At 38.7% G+C, this 24,299-nt stretch overlaps 2 long non-coding RNA genes across 5 annotated transcripts in view; one reads left to right on the top strand and one right to left on the bottom strand.

Annotated features, from left to right (window-relative positions):
• Positions 1-1,416: 1,416 nt before the first annotated feature.
• On the bottom strand, positions 1,417-15,532 carry LOC112133925 (uncharacterized). Its single transcript, XR_002915532.2, has 3 exons — positions 15,442-15,532; positions 3,528-3,596; positions 1,417-1,577 (listed from the first exon to the last, which is right to left on the bottom strand). It is a non-coding gene; the product is annotated as an uncharacterized LOC112133925 (long non-coding RNA).
• The window catches only part of LOC129060086 (uncharacterized), a 32,117-nt gene continuing 12,034 nt past the window's right edge, over positions 4,217-24,299 (top strand). Inside the window, exons 1-4 of one of the 4 annotated variants that reach the window (XR_008526490.1) lie at positions 4,217-4,487; positions 13,318-13,475; positions 15,449-15,588; positions 18,660-18,781. This is a non-coding gene — a long non-coding RNA (uncharacterized LOC129060086). Of the gene's footprint in view, positions 4,488-13,004; positions 13,476-15,448; positions 15,589-18,659; positions 18,782-24,299 lie in introns of those variants that run through there. The other 3 variants (XR_008526488.2, XR_008526491.1, XR_008526489.1) reach the window with 3 other exon arrangements.

Raw genomic sequence — 24,299 nt, 5'->3', positions numbered from 1 at the left:
TTTAAATACCACTTATATGGTATGGTCCCTCAAATTTAGAACTCCAACCCAGTCTTCTCTCTTGAACTCCAGACTTGTTTATCCAGCCACATTACGGTCATGTCCAGTGCTAGCCCTGCTGGTCCAAGGCAAAAACATCTCTTAAATGGATAACTGTCTAGTCTCCTAATTGCTGTGACACTTTCCACTCTTAACCTTGATGTTTGCTCTATGGAGCAGAAAGGGTGAATTATAAAAGAGTTAGATTATGTCGCTTCTCTACTCAAAGTCATCCAGTGGTTTACCTTCTCAGTCAGGGGGGAAAAAAAAAGAAGTCTACAGTACCCTAAGAGATATGATATAGTTTGACCCCAGCTACATATCCCTAATGTCACTCTGTGCCAGCCTCACTGGATTTCTGGAAGATAGCCACATAGTTTTGTTCCGAGGCTTTTGCCCTTTCTCTTCCTTTTCTTGGACCACTTTTCCTCCAGCAAGCTAAATGGCTGGCTCTCTTATGCCCTTCAATTATCTCCTTGAGCATCATCTATCAGATAGGTCTTTCCCTAGCACATAGTGTTCCCTCTTCTTTCACCACTCACCAACATTTTAACCTGTTTTATTTGTCTCTAGAGTACTTATTTCCACTATATAATTTAGTTAAGAATTCCTTCTTCTCATTATAAAGTCAGCTCCATGAGGGTAAAAACTTTTTAATTTTGCTCATTTTTCTATTTGCAGAGCTCTTAACAACACCTGGCATAAAGTTGGGTATTTAATAAACATTTGTGGAGTGAATGAATGGACATGGATCCTAGTATACACTTTCAGGATAAAAACCAAGTCTTAACCCAATATAACCCGAGTAAAGGAATACTCTTTAATAACTTATCCCAAATATAATATAATCATTTCATTATTAGGCTGTATATTTTTGTGATTTCACATTAAAGAAAATTATTTTAGAGAATGTACTTTTTCCGTATCTCCCCCAAATTTAGATGGCTATACTATTCTTAAGGTTTTAAAATTACTCTTTTCCAGAGACACATGAAATTTTAAAACACAAAATAATATAGTTTATTTACAAAAGATTTTTGATTTTGTTAATCTCTTTGTATTAAAATATAAGTGAGTCAAACACAGCTTTAAAGTTTGTAATTGTCTTCTCAAGAAAAAAAAGACACCCACAATCTTCATTGACATTAATTAGTTAATAAACTCAATAAGAGCATATCATATTATTATTGTCCCCTGGTGTAAATGAGGACAGGCGCTCTTATAATCTTTTTGATTGTTTTACATTATAATTGATTGTATTACATTATATATTACATTATAATATAATTATTATACATTACAACCATAATTATATAAATCTCATCTCCAATTTTTTGTGACTCAAATAATTTTAGTCGACTGATTTTTCACATTGAAGAAGTGTTATTGGTTACATCAAACAAATTATCAAGAGCTAGCACTTAAAAAAAGTACCAATCAAAATTTTCAAGTGGAGCTCCGTTCTTGTGAGATTTCAAGAGTTTCTGTGTCAGTCTTTGCATAATGCATGAAGAATTTGAATTCTTTAGTATTCATGCCTGAATGGGGGAATATATAAGAAAGTCATGATTTATATTTATTGTAATAAAAATGTTCAGCTTTTATCAGTTCAGTACCCTTTAGATGGATGAGACTGAATGAAATCTCTCATTTTTTAAACTTATTTTTAAAATTTTACCTTTAACCTATGTATATAGACAAGTGTATTATTATTGTATATTAAACCACCCAAAAAATTACAGTTTAAAATAACAATGATTTATTACTTTTTATGCTTCTGCAGGTTAAATTGATAAACTAGGCTTTAAAAAATTGTTAAATACTTATGTTCACCAAAAGGCATTGTAGTTAAATATATGTATAGGCAAGCCACAGCATGGGTGACAAGGTTTGTAAAACATATTACTGCAAAAGGACTGTTACCTAGAATACATAACAAAATGCTGTAACTCAATAATGAAAAGGCAAACAATTCAATTAAAAATTGGCAAAATATTTTAAATATATATGACAAAAGAACATGTACAAATGTCCTTTTAGCATATGTCACACTTCTCAGTATCATTAGTCATCAGAAAATACAAATTAAAACTATGCTAGGATACCATTATACATCCATGTGAATGGCTAAAGTAAATAGGCTGATAACATTAAATATGGATAAGGATATTGAGTAACTGAAATCCATACATTACTGATGGGAATGTAAAATGCAGCAGCCACTTGGAGAAAGTATTGGCACTTTCTTATAAAACTCAACATATACTTACCATGAGACACAGCGTTTTTTTTTTTGAGATGGAGTCTGGCTCTGTCTCCCAGGCTGGCGTGCAGTGGTGCGATCTGGGCTCACTGCAGGCTCCGCCTCCCGGGTTCACGCCATTCTCCTGCCTCAGCCTCCTTAGTAGCTGGGACTACAGGCGCCCACCACCACGCCCGGCTAATTTTTTGTATTTTTAGTAGAGACAGGGTTTCACCGTGTTAGCCAGGATGATCTGCAACTCCTGACCTCGTGATCCGCCCGCCTCGGCCTCCCGAAGTGCTAGGATTACAGGCTTGAGCCACCGCGCCCAGCCGAGACCCAGCATTTTTTATCGTTGTTGTTTACCCCAAAGAAATGAAAACCAAAAGGCTTTGATAATTATGATCATTCTGCTCTTTTCTGAATTGCTTTAAACTGTAAATAAAAAACCTTGGCGTACATGAATAAGAGAATGAATATGTGGTATATTAATACATGAAAATATTTTTCAACAATAAAAAGCAGCAATGTAGTGATATAGCAACAAGAATGAATCTCAAAAACATTATGCTTAGCATAAGAAGCTAACCATAAAAGCACATACTGTATGGTTTCGTGTATATGAAGTCCTGCAATAGGCAAACCTAATGTATAGTGAGAAAAATCAAACCAAGAGAACAGGCTTTGTCTCTGGGAGTATTCAAGAGATTGATTGGGAAGGGGCATAAGGGAACGTTCTGGGGTAAAAATAATATCCTATGTCTCGAAATGAGTTTGAGTTTTCCAGCTATATCCATTTATTGAAACTCAAATCTCTTCTACACTTTATTTATTTCATACTATATAAATGCAAAAACTATAAGATCAGATTTAAAAAAAAACCCTCATGGAGAATACTCATGTAAGGCTTGAATCAAGGTGAAAAAAATGGCACAACTGGAGAAAGAAAGTATATGCAAGCCTGGGGGCCAGAGAGACTCCTGGGCACAGCTCCACAGGGATTTGTCTCATATAACACTCTTAGTCTGTGGATTATAAGCCACCAATATGGAAAGAAGAATATGAGTTTCATGAGACCAGGAAAACTTTCCAGCTGGATCTTTTATGCTGATTAGTCACATTGTCAAGCTAGTAAACATTTAACCAGTTACACCAGGTGTAAGTGATCAATAAACAAGTTGGTCTTGGGTGTAAAGTATAAAATGGGAAAATTAAACAGCACATTATTAATCTTTAGTTAACTCACTTGTTTTATCTTGGTCCCAGACTTTTCTAGGCATCTCCAGTTGTTAAGCACAGAGCTGTTCCAGTGTAGCTGTCACATAATGGTATGGTCAGATAACGGTATGCAGTAAATTTTAAATCAAAAGAGAAGAAACTGTAAAAAAATTGCACTCTTGTTTATAATATGCACTCTGAAGTACTTAAGCAGAAGAATATAGATTCTGTGATTTAAAATGAATAGAGCTTGATGATGGGGAGATGAGTAAATACAGGGTTAAAAATAAATAAAATACTAGTGGTAAATTTAGGAAGTGAATGTACTGGTGTTTATTTTAAATTCTTTCAACTTTGCTGCATATTTGAAGATTTTTATAAGATTTTGGAAAAATCTGTTAGTGCAAAGATTTATTAAATGTTCTATAACTAAAAATTTTGACCTAGGAAAAGGGATTGCTCCAATAAAAATATGAGTGAAACAAAGTATGTTGTCTTCTCTTTTCCACCATTCTTTGTTTCTTGCTCTTTGTGATGGTTAGTTCTTTGGATTGAAGGATGCAAAGTATTGTTTCTGGGTGTATCTGGGTGTTTCTGGGTGTTGCCAGAGGAGATTCACATTTGAGTCAGTGGACTGGGGGAGGAAGACCCACCCACAATGTGGGTGAGCACCATCCAATCAGCTGTCACCTTGGCTTTAAGATAGAAGAAGGCGGAAGAAGCTGACTTGCTGAGTTTTCCGGCCTTTATCTTTCTCCCATGCTGGATGCTTCCTGCCTTTGAACATCAGACTCCAAGTTCTTTGGCTTCTGGACTCTTGGACTTACACCAGTGGTTTGTCGGGGCTCTCAGGTCTTCCGCCACAGACTGAAGGCTATACTGTCAGCCTCCCTATTTTTGAGGTTTTGGGACTCGGACTGAGCCACTACTGGCTTCCTTGCTCCTCAGCTTGCACGCGGCCCATCGGGGGACTTCACCTTGTGAGTGTGTGAGTCAATTCTCCTTAATAAACTCCCTTTCATATGTACATCTATCCTATTAGTTCTGTCCTTCTAGAGAACCCTGACTAACACACTTTTCTTTCTGCCTCTTCTTTGCTTCTAGGTACGTATGAGCTTTTTGCTCATCACTAAATATCTCTATTAAGATTTCTTTCAGAATTACTCTAAAACCAGCAAGCTGAATAGGTGAATTACACTAAGGTGCTATAATTATAAACAAACTCTTAATGAGGTCTAATCTCTGCAGTTGAATAGTACTGTCAAGTATGTGTCTATAGAATTATAAGGAAGTTCCATTTTTCTGAGATAATTTCAATTTAATTGCAAAAATAATGTTCACGTAGGAAAGTAATTCACAAGATGGTGATGAATTTTATAAACGCAAAACTTAGTGGTATATCCCTAACAAATTTTGTTCTAAAGAAGGTGAGAATGTGCTCAACTGGGAGGGCAAGTAACAGTTTCAAATTGAAGGTGGATCTTAAAGGATGAGTGAGCTCTCCATACACAAATGTAGCCTTCTAGGCAAGGAGAATGAAATGAGAAATAGGACAGTGGTCTGTCAATTTACTGCATATTTTCTTGAGGATAACATGGAGTTCATATTGGAGAACAGTGATTTGGCAGAAATTTTTGAATTCTATTTTGGCTGTATTCGAAGGCAGAATATTCAATATATTTCCAAGGAAAGTGGAAATATAAGACTGTATCCTTGAGGCCAGTATTAGAGGGGTAAATGTCCCATGTAGCATTGAGTGTGATTTCATAAATCAAACAAGAATGTGTTTCATTACCTGATTGATGTACACCTTACATAGATTTAAAAAACATTTTTATGGAACAAATTACTGACAGTGTATGTGATCTCACAGGGAGAACTATGTACAGAGTACGGCAGAGATACTCAGAAAAGATAAAGACATGGTGAAGAGCTAATATCTCAAACTTGAGAGGAAATCCCTCTAAAACCACACATCCAAGTGGTGCAACAGATAGATATTTCTGGCAGGGCAATGTTTATTGGCATCTGCATGTCAACAAATATTAATGTCACATCAGTCAGAATCGACATTATTAAAATGTCAAAAAGTAACATGGTGGTGAGGCTGTGGAGAAAGGGAACGCTTATACACTGTTGGAGGGAATGTAAATTTGTTCAGCCACTATGTAAAGCAGTTTGGAGATTTCTCAAAGAACTTAAAACAGGACTAGCATTTGACCTAGGAATCCCATTACTGGATATATATCCAAAGGAAAATTGATCGTTCTACCAAAAACACCCCTGCACTTCTATGTTCATCACAACACTGTTAACAATAGCAAAGACATGGAATCAACCTAGGTGCCCATCAATGATGCACTGGATAAAGAAAATGTATATATACACCATGGAGTACTACACAGCCATAAAAAAGAGTGAAACCATGTCTTTTGTTGCAACATGAATGCAGCTGGAGTCCATTATTCTATGCAAAGTAATGCAAGAACAGAAAACCAAATACCACATGTTCTTACTTACAAGTAGAAGCTAAGCATTGGGCAAACATGGAGCTAAAGATGGAAACAATAGGCACTGGGGACAATTAGCAGGGGGAGAGAGGGAGAGTGGCAAGGGCTGAAAAATGACCTATCTAAGTATTATGCTCACTACTTGGGTGATGGGGTCATTTGTACCCTAAAACTCAGCATCATGCAATACACTCATGTAACAAACCTGCATATGCACCCCCAAATTTAAAATAATAGTTGAAATTATTTAAAAAGCCCAAATAACTTATTTCAACTATTACACACACACATGCGCACACACACACACATTATTTATTTAAGTTCAGGGGTACATGTACAGGTTTCTTACATAGGTAAACTCATGTCATGGGGTTGTTGTACAGATTATTTTGTCACCCAGGTGTTAAGCCTAGAACCCATTAGATATTTTTCCTGACCCTTTTCCTCCTCTCACCCTTCACCCTCAGGCCCCAGTGTCTGTTGTTTCCCTCTATGTGTCCATGTGTTCTCATCCTTTACTGCCCACTTATAAGTGAGAACATGAAGTAGCTGGCTTTCTGTTCATGCATTAGTTTGCTAAGGATAATGGTTTCCAGCTCCATTCATGTCCCTGCAAGGCACATTATCTCATTCATTTTTATGGCTGCATAGTATTCCATTGTGTATATGTACCACATTTTCTTTATTCAGTCTACCATTATCCAGTCATTTAGGTTGATTCCATGTCTTTTCTATTGTGAATAGTGCTGTAATGAACATACACATGCATGTATCTTTATGGTAGAACAATTTATATTCGTTTGGGTATATACCTAGTAATGAGATTGCTGGGTCAAATAGTAGTTCCCTTTTTAATTCTTTGAGGAATTACCACATTGCTTTCCACAATGGTTGAACTAATTTACACTCCCACTAGCAGAATATAAGTATTCCTTTATCTCCACTATCTTGCCAGCCTCTGTTATTTTTTGACTTTTTAGTAATAGCCATTCTGACTGGTATGAGATGGTATCTCATTGTGGTTTTGATCTGTATTTCTCTAATGATCAGTGATGTTGATCTCTTTTTTGTATGCTTCTTGGCCACATATGTGTCTTCTTTTGAAAAGTTCATGTCCTTTTACCATTTTTTAATGGGGTTTGTATTAGTTAATTTTCATGCTGCTATAAAGACATACCTGAGACTGGGCAATTTACGAAAGAAAGGTTTATTGGACTTAGGGTTTCATGTGACTGGAGAGGTCTCACAATCATGGCAGAAGGTGAAAGGCACATCTCACACGGCAGCAGACAAGAGAAGAGAGCTTGTGCAGGGAGACTCTTCTTTTTAAAACATGAGTCTCATGAGACTCATTCACTATCATGAGAACAGCACGGGAAAGACCTGCCCCCATGATTCAATTACCTCCCAATAGGTCTCCCCCACAACACATGGGAATTCAATATGAGATTTGGGTGGGGACACAGCCAAACCATATTGGGGTTGTTTGTTTTTTTCTTAGTTGTTTATTTTTCTTATACATTTAAGTTCCTTATAGATGCTGGATATTAGACTATTGTCAGATGCATAGTTTGCAGAAATTGTCTCCCATTCTGTAGGTTGTCTGTGTTTACTATGTGATAGTTTCTTTTACCGTGCAGAAGCTCTTTAGTTTAATTAGATCCCATTTGTCAATTTTTGCTTCTGTTACAATTGCTTTTGGTGTTTTCAACTTGAAATCTTTGCCAGGTCCTATGTCTAGAGTGGTACTGTCTAGATTGGCTTCCAGGGACTTTATAGCTTTGGGTTTTACATTTAAGTCTTTCATTCATCTTCAGTTGATTTTTGGATATGGTGTAAGTGTCAGAGGCATTCAAACCAGAATGACTCCATCTTGAGTGAGGGCCAGGAAAATGAGGCTGGAACTTGCTAGGCTACATTCCCAGAAAGTTAGGTATTCCTAGCCTCTAGGTGTTTATGGTTAAGGGAGCAGATGGATAATGTTTACTAAACAGATCCAGACTTAGGAGTGTCCTAGTACCCCAATATCTTAAGAACAAAGGCATTTCTAATTTTACTTTAAAGATAATAATATTAATTCTTGCAAAATATAGTATTAAGAAAATTAATCCTTTATCACAAAGGCTTGTATCACAGCACATCTCCCCACGATCTTTTTTTTATCCTACATATACGAGTAGTGTACTTTGGGTGGACGCATTTCTCCTCTTACTTTCAGGAACACCCTACTCTTTCTATGGAGTAGCTGTTCTTTCACCACTTTACTTTCTTAATAAACTTGCTTTTCCTTTGCACTGTGGACTCACCCTGAATTCCTTCTTGTGCCAGATCCGAGAACCCTCCCGTGGGCTCTGGATTGGGACCCCTTTCCTGTAACATAAGGAAGGGGTCCATTTTCAATCTTCTGCATATGGCTAAGAAGTTACGTAGCACCATTTATTAAATCAGGAGTCCTTTTCCCGTTGCTTGTTTTTGTCCGCTTTGTTGAAGATCAGATGGCTGTAGGTTTGCAGCCTTATTTCTGGGCTCTGTATTCTGTTCCATTGGTCTATGAGCCTGTTTTTGTACCAGTAGCATGCTATTTTAGTTAATGTAGCACTGTAGTACAGTTTAAAGTTGGGTAGCATGATGCCTCCAGCTTTGTTCTTTTTGCTTAGGATTGCCTTGGCTATTTGGGCTCTTTTTGTTCCATATGAATTAAAAAAAATTTTTTTTCTAGTTCTGTGAAAAATGTCATTGGTAGTTTGATAGGAATAGCATTGAATCTATAAATTGCTTTGAACAGTATGGCCACTTTAACAATATTGATTCTTTCTATCCATGAGCATGGAATGTTTTTCTATTTGTTTGTGTCATCTCTGATTTCTTTAAGCAGTGTTTTGTAGTTCTCATTGTAGAGGTCTTTTGCCTGCCTAGTTACCTGTATTCCTAGGTATTTTACTCTTACAAACAGCAAATATTAATGGACTTATCCATCCATTAAAAGAAATGGATTTTCATATTAGACCATAAACGAAACTAACTCTAGGTTGAAAATCAGATCAGTGAGCAAGACAATCTAGAAAATCTGGGAGAGAAATGGGCAAATTTATTTCCAGGCCAAATGCAAATAAAAATAATGTGGAGATCTTGACTTTAAGATATTAAACAAAATGCAATTTAGTCCATCAATTATTCAAAGAAGAAGAGAAGGCCCCTTTGTAATGCTAACATGAGGAGTTTAAAATGGAGATACACAGAAGTAGCTGAGAAAGTACAGAAGACGAAAGGAGAAAATATCCACTTACTGCAAGTGAATGAATTTACCTTTCTTAGTCTGTGACAGACCAAACTAGACAAAATTTAAGGCTATGATGAAATAAATACCATAATTTTAAAAGTTCGTTTGATTGGTACGTACCAAATTTTGATCCCTGAAAAATAAGAATAATGGATTTTTTTAAGTGTCCTTGTTGCATTTATGAAAATTAACCATTTAAAAGCTCATGAAGCAACCTCAAGAAATTCCAGAAAATGTAAATAGTATAGAAAATTTCTCTGATTGAAATGTGGTAAAAATAGAAAATATAACAAAACCAGAAAATAAAAAGGTACTTCTGTCTGGAGATTAAAATAAACAAACAAACAAAGCAATAACTTTTAAACTCCTCTAGAATTAATATACAATGCAACCTGGAAATGTAGAATTTCTAGAAAACAATAAAAACATTACATTGAAAACTGTGGAATTCACTGAAGGAGTGCTAAAAAGAAATGCACAGACTTAAACAGTTACATAACAATAAAGAAAATTTAAATAAAGTTATGAAGCATCTGAATCTAGAGATTATAAAATAACCCCAAAATGCATTCAAATACAGAAAAAATGTAAAATATGAAAGCTGTTTGTTTTGAGAAAAAATGGGATTAATCACTATTTAATCCATGAATAAAAAACAAAATGCGCTAAAAACAAGTGACAATAGGTAAAAGCTCAGAGAAACAGAGGAAAATTTAAAAACTCATTAGATACCACTTAACTCAGATCACTCCGTAATAGTATAGAGAGATAATCCTCAATACAAACAGCTACTCTTTACTCCATTGTGTAGTAGACATATTTTATTCAACTGGCCTCCTATCGACAGTAGTTTAGGCTTTCCAGCTTTTTGCTATTATAAATAGTGCTACAATGAATTGTTTTATGGATATGTCTTTTTATGTTTTTGCTAATAAATATCTGGACTAGGTCTCTAGAATTAGAATGACATGTTCAAAAGGTAAAATGCAAATGCAATTTTGCTAGATATTACTAAGTTCCCCTCTAATTTTTTTTGTTTTCATGAGACGTATATGAAAACGACACCTACATCTTTTTTGAAGAAAGAAACCATACCAACTGACTCTAAATCTAATGTAAGAAAATAAACAAGAATAAATAGAAAAACTTTGTAAAAGAAGAGCAATGAGGATAGAATAAGACATATAAGATTTAAAACATTATAAAGACTAATTAAATTAATGTGATAGAGATCCATGAAATAGAATAGAAAGTACAGAAATAAGTTATAATACTTAAGGAAATTTAGCATATGGGTAAGATTGTTTTCATTAGGGAAGAAGAAGGGTTAATCAATAGAGACAGCTGGACAACTAATAACTATCTGGTAAAAATCATGATGGATTTATATCTCACAATGTCTACTAGGATGACATCCAAATGTCTTAAGAGACTACATGTAAAAATATGAAATCATATGTACTCAAAAGAATTTGCTAAAAATATTTGGAGTGGAAAACTTTAATTGAAAATGCAGATGGCATAAAATAGGTTTGAAAATTTAATTATCTAAAATTAAAAACACGTGAATTGCCTTTCAAAAAATAACATAAGCAAAGTCAAAATATAAATGATTAATTTGGAAAAAGTATTTTCAGCTCTTCTATGCTGAAAACACCTAGAGAAAGACCAACCATCAGGCCTAATTTTCCACTGGAATGTGTTGCTCTGGACATGCCAGGTGTTTACATCTGGCACTCCTTCTAATTGGGCTGGCATCTTTTGCCACTGGCTGGGAATCGTGCCAAATTGATTGTTAAAATTTTTGAATATCAAACTTTCTAATAACTCAGCAGAGAAAAGGACAAATAATATGAACAGACAGTTCACAGAAAATAATGCAAAGTGGATATTTAACATATGGGAAAATTCTCAACCTTATTCATAAAAAAAGTTTGTTGAATGCCTATTTTTAATCTATCACGTGAGCAAAAAATGGAAAAATCTGAGATATTTTGAGCTGGGCTCTGGGAACAAGGGTTCTCTCATCCATTTCTGGTGAGGGTGTAACTTGGTTCGATCTCTGTGGATGGCAATTTACTAATTCTTGCCAAAATTACAAAGATAAATAGAATTTGACTAACTCATTGACTTCTGGGACTTTATTGCTCTAATATACTTGCACATCCAAATGTGATTCTTAAACAAGGCTACTAATTGGATAATTATTTGTAGTTGGAAAAGCTTAGGAACAACCTAAATGTCCTCTAAAAGGGTACTAGTTATGAAATATAAGTTTTCAACACAATGCAATGATGTCCAACTGTAAAATATAACAAATTTCTGTAATATTATGGAAAGATTATTCAAATACTTTGTTAAATGAAAAGTATAAGTCATAGAACAGTGTGCATGGCATGCTGACCTGGTGTATAAATGGTAGACAAATATAGAAAATAATGTATGCTTTTTTATTTTATATGCTTGAAGGAGATTTGGAAAGATACACAATAAAGTGGTTACCTGGTGAGGATGGTTGGGGGAGGTGTGCTGAACAAACAGAGCAGAGTAGTGACAGGAATTCCTTCCCATTCATAACTTTTCTTTACATTTTTAATTTTTAGAAACATGTGAAATGCACTAGCTATTTAATTATTAAGTGAAAAAATAAGAAGATATGGAATAAAACTATAACTATTGAAGAAGTAGACAAATGTATCTCACTGCAGAGATTGCAATCTATTTTGCTTGCTCATAAGATTAGCCCTGGCTTTCATCCAAATTTTTCCAGGAAGTGAGATTACTCTTTTCCCTCTGGTCACAGAAGAATCTCTCCTTTGTACAAACCATAGAGCTATTATCGACTAGTAAAAGGCATCTTCTTATCATCATGCTAATCTTTCCCTATGAATATTTTGATATTTATAATCACTCTGGACATGTTCTTCCCCTTCAGCTAACTGCAGGAACTGGGTATCAAAATTTGGTTGTGTTCTATTCACTTGTTATGTCATAGTTTCAGGCTCCTCTTCCTACAGCTTGCTTTATTGGATTTCATCATTGTCGGTCACGTTTGCTTCCTGACCACTCTCTCTGGCTCTTGACCTAGAGTTCTTTCTTTCTTCACCAGTCCTTTGGAATTAGTGATCAAGTTTTTTCTTGACACCTGGGATTCTTAATCTTGATCACTGATCACCGAAGCATTCATTGGGATGCTTGATCATTTGAGCTTATCTTTAATGAGAAGACCCACTTTTTGTTTGCTTGTTTGTTTGTTTTTGTTTTGAAGACAGTGTCTCCCTCTGTTGCCCAAGCTGGAGTGTAGTGATCTGATCACGGCTCACTGCAGAGTCGACCTTTCAGGCACAAGTGATCCTCCCAGTTCAGCCTTTTGATTAGCTGGAACTACAGGCACAAGCCACCATCCCTAGCTAATTTTTTAGCCAAGCAGAGACAGGGTGAGAGGGTTTTGCCATATTGCCCAAGCTGGTCTTGAACCCCTGGGCTCAAGCAATCCACCCACCTTGGCTTCCCAAAGTGCTGAGATTACAGGCATGAGCCACTGCACCCTGCCCCACTTCTTATTTGATGAAAATAAGGTTGCATATTGTCAGGCCTCTGAGCCCAAGCCAAGCCATTGCATCCCCTGTGACTTGCACGTATACGCCCAGATGGCCTGAAGTAACTAAAGAATCACAAAAGAAGTGCATATGCCCTGCCCCACCTTAACTGATGACATTCCACCACAAAAGAAGTGTAAATGGCCGGTCCTTGCCTTAAGTGATGACATTACCTTGTGAAAGTCCTTTTCCTGGCTCATCCTGGCTCAAAAAGCTCTCCCACTGAGCACCTTGCCACCCCCACTTCTGCCCGCCAGAGAACAAACCCCCTTTGACTGTAATTTTCCTTTACCTACCCAAATCCTATAAAACGGTCCCATCCTTATCTCCCTTAGCTGACTCTCTTTTCGGACTCAGCCTGCCTGCACCCAAGTGAAATAAACAGCCATGTTGCTCACACAAAGCCTGTTTGGTGGTCTCTTCACACAGATGCACATGAAATTTGGTGCCGTGACTCGGATCGGGGGACCTCCCTTGGGAGATCAATTCCCCGTCCTCCTGCTCTTTGCTCCGTGAGAAAGATCCACCTATGACCTCAGGTCCTCAGACCGATCAGCCCAAGAAACATCTCACCAATTTCAAATCTGGTAAGCGGCCTCTTTTTACTCTCTTCTCCAACCTCCCTCACTATCCCTCAACCTCTTTCTCCTTTCAATCTTGGCGCCACACTTCAATCTCTCCCTTTTCTTAACTTCAATTCCTTTCATTTTCTGGTAGAGACAAAGGAGACATGTTTTATCTGTGGACCCAAAACTCCAGCACTGGTCATGGACTGGGAAGGCAGCCTTCCCTTGGTGTTTAGTCATTGCAGGGACACCTCTCCGATTATACACCCATGTTTCAAGGGTGTCAGACCACGCAGGGACGCCCGCCTTGGTCCTTCACCCTTAGCGGCAAGTCTCGCTTTTCCGAGGACAGGGCAAGTACCCCAACCCCTTCTCTCCTTGTCTCTACCCCTTCTCTGCTTTTCTGGGGACAAGGCAAGTACCTCAACCCCTTCTCTCCTTGTCTCTACCCCTTCTCTGCTTTTCCGGGGACAGGGCAAGTACCCCAACCTCATATCTCTGTGCCCCAATCCATTATTTCCACACCCCAACCTCTTATCTCTGCACCCCAATCCCTTATTTCTGTGCCCCAACCTCTTATCTCTGTGCTCCAATCCCTTATTTCCGCACCCCGACCTCTTATCTCTGTGCCCCAATCCCTTATTTCCACGCCCTGACCTCTTATCTCTGTGCCCAATCCCTTATTTCCATGCCCCAACCTCTTATATCTCTGCGCCCCAATCCCTTATTTCCGCACCCCGACCTCTTATCTCTGTGCCCCAATCCCTTATTTCCGTGCCCCAACCCTTTCTCTGCTTTTCTGGAGGGCAAGAAACCCCCACCCCTTCTCCGTGTCTCTACTCTTTTCTCTAGGCTTGCCTCCTTCACTATGGGCAAGCTTCCACCTTCCATTCCTCCTTCTTCTCCCTTAGCCTGTATTCTTAAGAACTTCAAACCTCTTCAACTCTCACCTGACCTAAAATCTAAGCATCTTATTTTCTCCTGCAATGCCGCTTGACCCCAATACAAACTCGACAGTAGTTCCAAATAGCCAGAAAATGGCACTTTCAATTTTTCCATCCTGCAAGATCTAAATAATTCTTGTAGTAAAACAGGCAAATGGTCTGAGGTGCCTGACGTCCAGGCATTCTTTTACACATCAGTCCCTTCCTAGTCTCTGTGCCCAGTGCAACTTGTCCCAAATCTTCCCTCTTTCCCTCCCTCCAGTCCCTTCAGTCCCAACCCCAAGCGTCGCTGAGTCTTGCTAATCTTCCTTTTCTATAGACCCATCTGACCTCTCCCCTCCTCGCCAGGCTGAGCTAGGTCCCAATTCTACCTCAGCTTCTGCTCCTCCACCCTGTAATCTTTTTATCGCCTCCCCTCCTCACACCTGGTCTGGCTTACAGTTTTGTTCTGTGACTAGCCCTCCCCCACCTGCCCAGCAATTTACTCTTAAAAAGTGGCTGGAGCCAAAAGCATAGTCAAGGTTAATGCTCCTTTTTCTTTATCCCAAATCAGATAGCGTTTAGGCTCTTTTTCATCAAATATAAAAACCTAGCCCAGTTCATGGCTCGTTTGGCAGCAACCCTGAGACGCTTTACAACCCTAGACCCTAAAAGGTCAAAAGACCATCTGATTCTCAATACACATTTTATTACCCAATCTGTTCCCGACATTAAATAAAACTCCAAAAATTAGAATCTGGCCTTCAAACCCCACAACAGGACTTAATTAACCTCACCTTCAAGGTGTACAATAATAAAAAAAAAAAGTTGCAATTCCTTGCCTCCACTGTGAGACAAACCCCAGCCACATCTCCAGCACACAAGAACTTCCAAACGCCTGAACCGCAGCAGCCAGGCGTTCCTCCAGAACCTCCTCCCCCAGGAGCTTGCTACAAGTGCCGGAAATCTGGCCACTGGGACAAGGAATGCCCGCGCCTGGGATTCCTCCTAAGCCGCGTCCCATCTGTGTGGGACCCCACTGAAAATCGGACTGTTCAACTCACCTGGCAGCCACTCCCAGAGCCCCTGGAACTCTGGCCCAAGGCTCTCTGACTGACTCCTTCCCAGATCTTCTCGGCTTAGCGGCTGAAGACTGACACTGCCCGATCGCCTCGGAAGCCCCCTAGACCATCACGGACGCCAAGCTTCAGGTAACTCTCACAGTGGAAGGTAAGCCCGTCCCCTTCTTAATCAATACGGAGGCTACCCACTCCACATTACCTTCTTTTCAAGGGCCTGTTTCCCTTGCCTCCATAACTGTTGTAGGTATTGATGGCCAGGCTTCTAAACCTCTTAAAACTCCCCAACTCTGGTGCCAACTTAGACAATACTCTTTTAAGCACTCCTTTTTAGTTATCCCCACCTGGCCAGTTCCCTTATTAGGCTGAGACACTTTAAATTATCTGCTTTCCTGACTATTCCTGGACTACAGCTGCATCTCATTGCCGCCCTTCTTCCCAATCCAAAGCCTCCTTTGCGTCCTCCTCTTGTATCCCCCACCTTAACCCACAAGTATAGGATACCTCTACTCCCTCCTTGGCAACCGATCATGCACCCCTTACCATCTCATTAAAACCTAATCACCCTTACCTCACTCAACGCCAATATCCCATCCCGCAGCACGCTTTAGGAAGATTAAAGCCTGTTGTCACTCGCCTGCTACAGCATGGCCTTTTAAAGCCTATAAACTCTCCTTACAATTCCCCCATTTTACCTGTCCTAAAACCAGACAAACCTTACAAGTTAGTTCAGGATCTGCGCCTTATCAACCAAATTGTTTTGCCTATCCACCCCGTGGTGCCAAACCCATATATTCTCCTATCCTCAATATCTGCCTCTACAACCCATTATTCTGTTCTAGATCTCAAACATGATTTATTTACTATTCCTTTGCACCCTTAATCCCAGCCTCTCTTTGCCTTCACTTAGACTGACCCTGACGCCCATTAGGCTCAGCAAATTACCTAGGCTGTACTGCCGCAAGGCTTCACAGACAGCCCCCATCACTTCAGTCAAGCACAAATTTCATCCTCATCTGTTACCTATCTCGGCATAATTCTCGTAAAAACACATGTGCTCTCCCTGCTGATCATGTCCGACTAATCTCCCAAACCTCAATCCCTTACAAAACAACAACTCCTTTCCTTCCTAGGCATGGTTAGTGCAGTCAGAATTCTTACACAAGTGCCAGGACCACACCCTGTAACCTTTCTGTCCAAACAACTTGACCTTACTATTTTAGCCTAGCCCTCATGTCTGTGTGCAGCGGCTGCCACTGCTTTAATATTTTAGAGGCCCTCAAAATCACAAACTATGCTCAACTCACTCTCCACATTTCTCATAACTTCCAAAATCTATTTTCTTCCTCATATCTGACGCCATATACTTTCTGCACCCCGGCTCCTTCAGCTGTACTCACTCTTTGTTAAGTCCCACAATTACCATTATTCCTGGCCCGGACTTCAATCCAGCCTCCCACATTATTCCTGATACCACACCTGACCCTCATGACTGCATCTTTCTGAGCCACCTGACATTCACCCCATTTCCCCATATTTCCTTCTTTCCTTTTCCTCACCCTGATCACGCTTGATTTATTGATGGCAGCTCCACCAGGCCTAATCGCCACACACCAGCAAAGGCAGGCTATGCTATAGCACAAGCCACTAGCCCGCCTCCTAGAACCTCTCATTTCCTTTCCATCGTGGAAATCTATCCTCAAGGAAATAACTTCTCAGTGTTCCATCTGCTATTCTATCTGCTATTCTACTACTCCTCAGGGATTATTCAGGCCCCCTCCCTTCCCTACACATCAAGCTTGAAGATTTGCCCACACCCAGGACTGGCAAATTAGCTTTACTCAACATGCCCTGAGTCACAAAAACTAAAATACCTCTTAGTCTAAGTAGACACTTTCACTAGATAGGTAGAGGCCTTTCCTACAGGGTCTGAGAAGGCCACCGCAGTCATTTCTTCCCTTCTGTCAGACGTAATTCCTCAGTTTAGCCTTCATACCTCAATACAGTCTGATAACAGACCAGCCTTTATTAGTCAAATCAGCCAAGCAGTTTTTCAGGCTCTTAGTATTCAGTGACAGACTAATGGTCTATTACAAACACACCTCACCAAGCTCAGCCACCAACTTAAAAAGGACTGGACAATACTTTTACCACTTTCCCTTCTCAGAATTCAGGCCTGTCCTCGGAATGCTACAGGGTACAGCCCATTTAAGCTCCTGTATAGATGCTCCTTTTTATTAGGCCCCAGTCTCATTCCAGACACCAGACCAACTTAGACTGTGCCCCCAAAAAACTTGTCATCCCTAGTATCTTCTCTCTAGTCACACTCCTATTCACCGTTCTCAACTACTCATACGTGCCCTGCTCTTGTTTACACTGCCAGTTTACACTGTTTTTACAAGCCAGCACAGCTGATATCTCCTGGTGCTGTCCCCAAACTGCCACTCTTAACTCTTGAAGTAAATAAATAATCTTTGCTGGCAGGACTATGCTGAATCTCCTTAGGCACTCTCTAATCAGATATCCTGAGTTGTCCCAATTCTTAGACCTTTTATACCTGTTTTTCTCCTTCTGTTATTCCATTTAGTTTCTCAATTCATCCAAAACCGTATCCAGGCCATCACCAATCGTTCTATACAACAAATGTTTCTTCTAACATCCCCACAATATCACCCCTTGCCACAAGACCTCCCTTCAGCTTAATCTCTCCCACTCTAGGTTCCCATGCCGCCCCTAATCCCGCTTGAAGCAGCCCTGAGAAACATCGCCCATTCTCTCTCCATACCACCCCCCAAAAATTTTCGCCGTCCCAACACTTCAACACTATTTTATTTTTCTTATTAATATAAGAAGGCAGGAATGTCAGGCCTCTGAGCCCAAGCCAAGCCATCGCACCCTCTGTAACTTGCATGTATACTCCCAGATGGCCTGAAGTAACTGAAGAATCACAAAAGAAGTGAATATGCCCTGCCCCACCTTAACTGATGACATTCCACCACAAAAGAAGTGTAAATAGCCGGTCCTTGCCTTAAGTGATGACATTACCTTGTGAAAGTCCTTTTCCTGGTTCATCCTGGCTCAAAAAGCTCCCCCACTGAGCACCTTGCCACCCCCACTCCTGCCCGCCGGAGAACAAACCCCCTTTGTAATTTTCCTCTACCTACCCAAATCCTATAAAACGGCCCCACCCTTATCTCCCTTAGCTGACTCTCTTTTCGGACTCAGCCCGCCTGCACCCAGGTGAAATAAACAGCCATGTTGCTCACACAAAGCCTGTTTGGTGTTCTCTTCACACGGACGCGCATGAAACATATCATATCTGCAGGTAAGAAGTGCTGTACAACCACTCAATTGAAAACCCAGTCTGTATCTTCACCTTTATGTAAGTTGGTTGATTTAATACATATTCAGTATTTCATTTTAAATTGATGGGCTAGCACTTTTTTTATAATCATAATCCTGAAAGTAATCAGGATAGATAAAAATAAATACTGTGGTAGTGCACTTTTCCCCACATATTTATTTTATCTCAAAGGAAGAGGAAGAAAATAATTTCTTTTCTTCCTACTGTAACGCCAAAGGTTCTTGCCTTAGCCACGCCAAAGAATTGGTGTGGTGGCTGCCTGCGGCGAGTGATGGGGACACAGACCAAGAGAAAAAAAGCTGTAGGCTTTATTGAACAGAGTGACAGTACAAAGCTTCCACAGCATGGAAGGGGTCCCCAGCAGGTAGCCAGGGTTAGATTATGCAGTTGCCTTTTAAACTCTTTAAGGCGGGAAACACCTGCAGAGGGAAGATGTTACCAGAGTGAGAAACAAAGTAGATCTTGAGGAAAACAGGAATTGCAACTTAGGTTTTATCTACTTTGTGACCTTACAGCGGCATGGCAAAGGAGACAGGATCTTACAGGACTTTACAAAGGATGTTTACAAGGAATTGGAATTAGGAGCATAGATAAGGTTCACTGGTCACAGCAAAACGGGCTTTTAACATTCCTTTTAGTTTTAGGGGAGGAGGAAGGGAGAGAGGGAGAGAGGACACAGGGAAGCTTACAGCAAAATTTTCGCTCTTTATAGCTTTCTTGGGGAAGAAAACACATGCACAAATCCTGGTGTTAGGAATATTTTAAGCATATATCTTCAATATTATTCATCCAGGACCGAAGTAAGCTCTGATGCAGGAAATGAATGAGTTTCACAGATTTCTGAGCCCTTACTCGACCCAGGAAGCCCAGCTGGCCCCTCCTTTCACTACCACACCCAATTTTCCCAGCTGAGTGTCCTATTATTCCCTGAGGGGATGGACAAACATTTGGACAAGGAAGACCTTGATATTTTCCTATGTTGTCATTTCTTTGGGAAAATTTTTTATGAATTTAAAAATTATATCCTCTTTCTTTCATAGTTTCCTATACTTTTGTGATCAGAGTTTAAAATTAAATACCCATGGGACTTTATAATACACATCAATCATCTTTTTAAGACATTTTAAAAGACATTTATCTAACTTCTGTGAGGTCATGGCCCATATCTGTTGGTTAACTTTTATATCCCAGCGGCAGGCATGTGCCCCGGCACAAAGCACAAGCATGAATGAACACACAAATGAATGCATGAGTGAATGGTCTCTGAGAATCTGTCTGGGAGGGACTGTGGATAATGATGTGGAGGTAAGAAAAAAAAGTCCTTCCCTTCTTTTAAAGTTCTAATGCCTGATCAGACTCAGGAAGCCCAAGGTGAATCTTAAAACTTAGTTGAGCTTCCAACAGAAATGTTGTTTTGAAAATCTTGTTTAGTTGTATTCCCACCCTCGGAAGGTGTCATAGTCATAGTGGTGAGCATGAACTAACTGCAATGTCAAGGGATCCAAGACAAAACTGGAGTAACCTGTAAATAATATTTTGGTGGCAGGGTAGGCATGTCATCACATGGTCCTCAAAACCAACAGCCCTTATACTTGAGCAAGGATCAACATCTTCTGGAGGACATATTGAACACAGATTTCAGGGTTAGGGTTAAGTTTTTTTGGTGATAGGACCTGAGGATTTGCATACCACTTTCTGGGAATTATTGGTGGAAAATTGAATAACTGCTTCCTCTGTCATTTTCTGCATGTTCTCCCTTCTACCGTTCCTTTAGAATCTTGATTCCTGGCATATATATATATATGTATCTTGCATTTGTGTGTGCACGTGTGTGTATATATATATATATATACACGCACACTCACATATAGTAGTCTGGGATTCTAAAATACTCAGCTTTTTATATAAAAGAGTCCAGGAAGTAAGAAAATTTCAATAAGCCAGTTGAGTCATCTGTACAAATAGAATTATAGTTCTGAGTCATTATTCATTGTTTTATGGTTTCCCAGAATGAGTATTCTTCAAAAGTAATCTTTAATAGGGGTGAGTAATCCATTCTTGGGGCTTGGCAAATCTGTGTGTGACTTCTGAAAGGTTAGCTTGGGGGAAGAAAGTTTCTAAATTTTCCTGTTTGTGGTATATGTTTTCACTCTACTACTACTTCTGTAGTTATGTTTTTTGCTTATTATTATGAAACCAATGTTTAAAGGAAAGTATAAGAAAAGAATATGAAGAGAAAGGATAGAAAGAGAGAGAAAGAAAGAGGGAGGCAAGGAGAGAGATGAGAGAGGGTCAGAGGTAAAATGATACCTAATAATTTGAGGTATCATCAAAGGATGCAAGTAGATAATGACAAAGGGAAAATTTAAATAAATATATGAAAATATATTTGAACTCAATAATTAATAAATGTATTAAAGACATAATAAAATTCCAATGTTTAATGTGTTCTTTAAGAAATCAGCAACAGTTTCAACAATGATGTTTCTTCATATAGTAGAGGGCACAGCAAAATAGAAATTCACAGACATTGTTGCAGAATGCATACTATAAAGAAGATTTGAATGATTTGTTTTAAAAAGTAAATACTACTCTCTATATTATAAAGTGCCATGTTAGAAGGTCAAGTGTTCAAAAATCTTCCTCTCGTATTTATTTTCCTTTCTATCTAGATTTTGCAGTTCATAGTTGTAGCCGCAAGGCCTACCCTTCTAACAGGTTAGATGAAAGAATATGGTCACGGAATGGTGAACTCAGATTATGAGCTTGTTGTTGGAAGACAGTCATTAAAGTATTTGGTTTAAACGAATGCTAAGATACAAATCCAGAGCCAGATTTATATTTTTGGACACAAAGAAAAGATCACCTTTTTGTGTGGCTGCCTGTCAGTGAGAGAACTGATTGGCAAATATCAGAAACATTTTACTAATTTAAACCGAATAAGAGGAAAATCCACTTGCATCAACAAAGTATGAAACACAATATTCTTTTCATTTTCATTTCATTCAAATCTCCTCAATTTCCCAAGCATCAGACATGTAACTTCCCTGATGACCTCTCTTGCCTCTAAGGAACTTCAGAAATAAGGCCTCTGTACTCTATTAGTACTCTATTGAATTAAAATTATATGTGCTCAGGTGTGATTCTGCTTTTAAAATATAAGCTTCTTAAAGGCAAAGAATGTATCCTAATCATCTTTTGTATGCACGGCTTAATTCTGTAGTTGTGACTTCTTTATTCTCTTCTTTCATGCTGTGGTAAAATCTTTAAACTTCTTTGACCATCTGATATACTCCCACAGTTTCAACCATCAGTACTACAGAGATGATTCTTAAATCAATTTTGTTTTTGCATTTTTGTTTGTGTATTTTTGTTTAGCCCTCACTGTTTTCCTAAGTTCCAGAGGTGTCTCCAGATGTCTATTTTGAAATTTACACTTGCATGTCCTGCTGCTTTCTCATCTATAACATGCCATGGTCTGAACTCCCTATCTTCCTCAGAGCCTGACGGAAATCTGCTTTGCTACCTCTGATAACTACCATAGTCAATGACATCATCATCTTAGAAAACTTAAGGAGACTTTTGCACACATTCGTTTGAGTTTCAAGAGAGTTGAGTGATACAGATAAGCAAAGACATATTACCATCGCTATTTTACCATCAACAAGATCAAATCTCAAGGAAATTAAGACATTTGCCAACAGTCATGGTGGTTATAAATGGAAGAACTGGACACGCATGGTGGCTCATGCCTGTTATCCCAGTACTTTGGGAGGCTGAGGCTGGAGGATTATTTGAGTCCAGGAGTTTGAGACCAGCCTGGGCAACATAGGGATGCTCTGTCTCTACAAAAAAATTAAATAAATTAGCTGGGCATGATGGTGGATGCCTATAATCCCGGCTATTTGGGAGGCTGAGGCTGGTGGATCACTGGTGCCCAGGAGGTAGAGGCTGCAGTGAGCTGTAATTGTGCCACTGCACTCCAGCCTGGGTGACAGAACAATACCTAATAATAATAATACTAATAATTATAAAAAATAATAAAATAAATGGTAGAACTGAGACTCAAACTCAGGTTTGTCTAACTTAAAAGGAATGTAGTTTTTTTTTTTTTTTAAATCTCTGATTTCGGAATCGTGGACATAGGCTTGACAGGGTTTGCCTACTCATTGTTTATGGACTAAGAAATGAAAAAGAAACATTTTCTCTCTTCATTCTTCTTCGTTCTCCACAACTGATCAGTTTCCAGATGCTTTTGTTTTATCTCAGCAATAGTATCTCCTTTCCACATCAGTATCTCCCTTTCCTTTCAGCTCACATTTCCTTATTTCACCTCCGTATTCCTGTTAGTACTTATTACAGTAGCTTTATATTCAGTGTCTCTTACTCTGGTATCTCCTGAGTTTCAAGTCAGGGCAGTGATTTTTCATTTTAATATCTTCAGACAGACTAACTAACCATGAATCCATAGAGTGCTTGATAGAATTTTTGAGATAATTTTTACTATTGGAACTCAAAATGAAAATATTTTGCTAGGAATAAGAAATAATTATATAATATATGATGGGTTAAAACATGGCAATATTTATTCACCTAACCTACTTAAAGGATAAACATTTTTTTTCTTTCAGAATCAGGAGCAGGTGTTACAATTAGAATGTAGACAGCATATTACAAAATGTATTGGTAAAATGGACATGGTCCCAGCTATTTAACTGTGTGCTGCTTATGTAAATCCACCTGCTGTTGAAGTCAGATAAGTGTTTATTTGCATTTATATTCTAACATTTACAAAGAGACATTATTTACAAAATTTTGTGTATTATATCCTGAACATATGGTATTTATTCTTGGCTGTTATACCCGTTATACATGCATATGTGGTTTTTTAGGCCAGGGAAGAGCATTAGAGAAGGAAAGAAATTTGTCTGAGATAGTGAATTAATACTAATATGTATGAGTGTTTACTATATTCTCAAAAATGCGCTAAAAGCTTAAGGGTGTTATCTCATTTGATCCTCATGATAACCTTATAAAATGGTTACTCCAGTACCCATTTTATAGATGAGGAAACAGAGGCTTAGTTAAGTTCAATATATTGTCCAAGGTAATTCAACAATTAAATGGTAGAGTAAGATCTGAAAGCCATCTGAGTAGATTGCTTTCTGGTTGCAGGTCACAGGAGGCAGCAAGCATTCCTGCAGTAGAAAGTTATATTCCAGTAGTGGGGACTGAGTTTCAGGGTGATGAACCCAGTCTCTAGAAGGCTTGCTAACGTCACTCTTGCCCTCCTAAATGTGGTCTAGAAGTATATGGCAAAGATTTTCAAGCTAGATGCTAAGTCCCACCCATGGCTTTTGACACAATTCTGACTACATTCATTAGTAAGGGGTTGGGACATACAATTAGTTACTTATCATATTAGTTTTCCATTGCTACACAATGTTTTACCACAAACTTAATACCTTAAGTTTAAGTT

This window comes from Pongo abelii, chromosome 5 (assembly GCF_028885655.2).
Source record: "Pongo abelii isolate AG06213 chromosome 5, NHGRI_mPonAbe1-v2.0_pri, whole genome shotgun sequence".
Lineage (NCBI taxonomy): Eukaryota > Metazoa > Chordata > Mammalia > Primates > Hominidae > Pongo > Pongo abelii.
Note: the sequence above shows the minus strand (reverse complement) of the source record. Positions and strands in the feature narration are given on the sequence as shown.